The following is a 2966-nucleotide window of genomic DNA, read 5'->3' on the forward strand; positions in this document are numbered from 1 at the left end:
TTATTGAAGACTAATTTTCGACAATTTTTAGTAATTAATATCTTGTTAACTATTACGAAAATTGTAAAATGGCAAAGGACTTTTCTTTTCAGTTCAGTCCATTTTGCCCCTATGCAAAAGATTTTTCATTAAGTATCAAACACCCTGTATATCATACAGATATAAAGAATGTTCAAAATATTTAATAATACTAAAATAATTTCATTTAAATAAATTTTAATTTAATTAATACACACACATATATATAATAACTTCTTTCCTCCTGGAGAGAAAAGTAAGATAAAATGATGCAAAAGTTCAGCTAAAAAGAACAGGCCTTATATATGCCTTGTATATTTTGCAAAATTTACATATCTATAAATTAAATAAAACATGAATGCTATATATATATCAATATCTAATTATCCTATTGAGTATCATCTATAAATATAATGCAGCTTGAACTATTGACATATGTGTTATCATTCTGTTGCAACTACAATAAGCAGCTGCTACTAATAATACCACACATAATGTTATTTAATGAATGCTACCAGAAAGACTCACAATTCTCTGATTCACATACTTTTTCGTTCATTTTAGCTACGTTATTCGACAAGAAGCATATGATATTTAAATTAAAATTAAATTGTCATAAACAAGACACAAACAATTTAGAGATTACCTAAAAGGATATATTCAATTACAATATATTCTGGAGCTTTTCGAAAATAATTATACGAGAAAAATGAGTACTTCCTTTTCGCTTCGTAAGGTGCAATTTACACTTAACAAATGTACTGGTGACAATTGCGAAGCGTTTCGCGCCAAGTACTTCTCGTGAATTTCTTCGTCTTGCGTGTGTTTCACGTACGTTGGACGCGACGTATCGGGTTGTCAGCTTCAGTTCAACGTAAACTCACTGCCTTACGACGCGAGTTACGCGCGCGAGTCTTGAAGGAAAGTGTCAGTACAAGACTTACCACCAGCTGATTCACGTCAGTCAGGGGCGAGGACGCCGAAGAGTTTGAGAAGTCATCCTCCTCGCTGATATCGGAGGTGCTTGCGGTAATCAGCTAGTGTCGCAGGACGCCATTTTTTTCGCGGCTCTTCATTAGCAGCACCGTTGAAGGAAGGATGCGCGGGCAGGCCTCGGTGAAACAGACGTTGAAGGACACACGATGGGCGGATTATCGTGGCTAATGTAAAAAAACGAAAGGGGAGAAAAAGGTAGCGAAAGAATCACGGATTCTCGTCGACGCTGCCGAGACGTTCTCCGCTACGACGTTCCGCAGCCATCTTGAATCCGTCAGCGAGGACGACGGCTGATCGCTGTCATCGCTGATGAAATGAGTGGACAGCGCCTACGCTCCTCCCCGCAGAAATCGTACATACGTCAAACGGAGAACTATCACTGTACTGTGTGCTGACGGAGAGATTCTAAACTCCGTAAAAAGAAAAAAAAATAGGAGAGAGAAAAATGACGGTCTAGTGGTAACGTAGGAACTTTTCGTCGGGACCCTCCCTCCCTTTCATCCTCGTTTCTGGGCGGTTTCTATTTGAGAGCGCAGCCAATCGCAGACGAAAATTCCCCGAGGAACTGTCCGCATTGGTTACTAACAAGAACTAATCGGAGCTCGATCGAGAAGGCGGCTTTTTTAATATAAAAAATGCGCGGAAATCAATAATTATTTACATCTTGGCTGACACATAGTGATTTTTTAAATAATTTCCTTAGGAAATTATTTATATTTCGTATGAAGTGATTTTTATGCGGATAGTTTTAAATAATAAAATTATTTTTAAGTAACTAATTTAATTAAATTTATAATTAATATAATTTAAGTAACACAAGTAATTACATAAAGTTGATACAGAAAGTAAATTGAAGAATTGCATGAAAAGTCATTTGGATAATTTAAATTAAATATTTTTAATTAACTAGTGAATATATTTGGCTATATAAAATGCTAATTTTTATAAATGTAAATTACTTTTAATCTCGAGTTTTTTTCTTTTTTTTTAATTCTAACAATCAGAAAGAGATAAAGAGTAAATTAAATCAAGATTAAAGTTAATTTACATTTGTAGAAATAGAGATACACTTTTCATTCAGTGACACACAAGTCAATACAAATATTATTCTATATACTTCTCTTGATATTCAATGAGTAACAATTAAGATAAAATATGTCAACTTGTATCATCAAATGGAAAAGTATCCCTATTTCTACAAATGTAAGTTAACTTTAATCTTGATTTAATTTACTCTTTACATTTTCCTGACTGCTAAAACTAAAAATAAAAGACGAAAAACACGTATCTATTGTTGTATCTAGTCTTAATTTAAAGATATAGCCTGAATCAAAGTTATCAATTATAAAAAGTTATTTAATATTATCACTCACGTAATTAGTACTACTAAACTTAAAAGATGCACAACACTCATAAAAGATAACATGCATTTATGCCTGTATAAATATAATTAATATAAGTAATAAAATAATTTAAAATAATTAACATATACGCATAATTTTGCATGATTCAAATAAATATTTTATTAAAATATTAATAACTCTTAATTATATTTTATTACATTTTATATTTTATTAAATTAATCAACACGTCTCTCGCATTTAATTATCTCTTTTATGAACAAGAGTCTCACAATTTTATTTAATCAGTGTCAGCGTATGCATCCGCGAGATCAATCGCGAACTCGATTGATCAACAATTATCATCGAATTGCCAATTGGCGTGAAGAATAATCGCGCTTTCGCGCTCGCGTTGGTCATCGTTGTATTTTTATCGGAGCACCTGGTAAATCTTGCAGATGTACAGCATCGACGCGCGTCGTACACAAACAACATTTGCCGACTGAATGATTATACCTATAGCTTCGTGTTGATCACCGTCGTTATCGTCATTACCGATCCGATCGCACGTAGGTAATCGAGAACCCGTAGACAGCAGACCGGCGACCGCAG

General features: G+C 33.7%; 1 protein-coding gene across 1 annotated transcript in view; it reads right to left on the reverse strand.

The window, feature by feature from the left end:
• Ac13E (Adenylyl cyclase 13E) overlaps window positions 1-1609 on the reverse strand; it is a 7333-nt gene extending 5724 nt beyond the window's left edge. Inside the window, exon 1 of the mRNA XM_018507570.1 lies at window positions 963-1609. The gene's annotated coding sequence lies outside the window, so the exon portion shown is untranslated. The remainder of the gene's footprint in view (window positions 1-962) is intronic.
• Window positions 1610-2966: the final 1357 nt, after the last annotated feature.

This window comes from Trachymyrmex cornetzi, unplaced genomic scaffold, assembly GCF_001594075.2.
Source record: "Trachymyrmex cornetzi isolate Tcor2-1 unplaced genomic scaffold, Tcor1.1 scaffold24, whole genome shotgun sequence".
In the NCBI taxonomy this organism is placed as follows: Eukaryota; Metazoa; Arthropoda; class Insecta; order Hymenoptera; family Formicidae; genus Trachymyrmex; species Trachymyrmex cornetzi.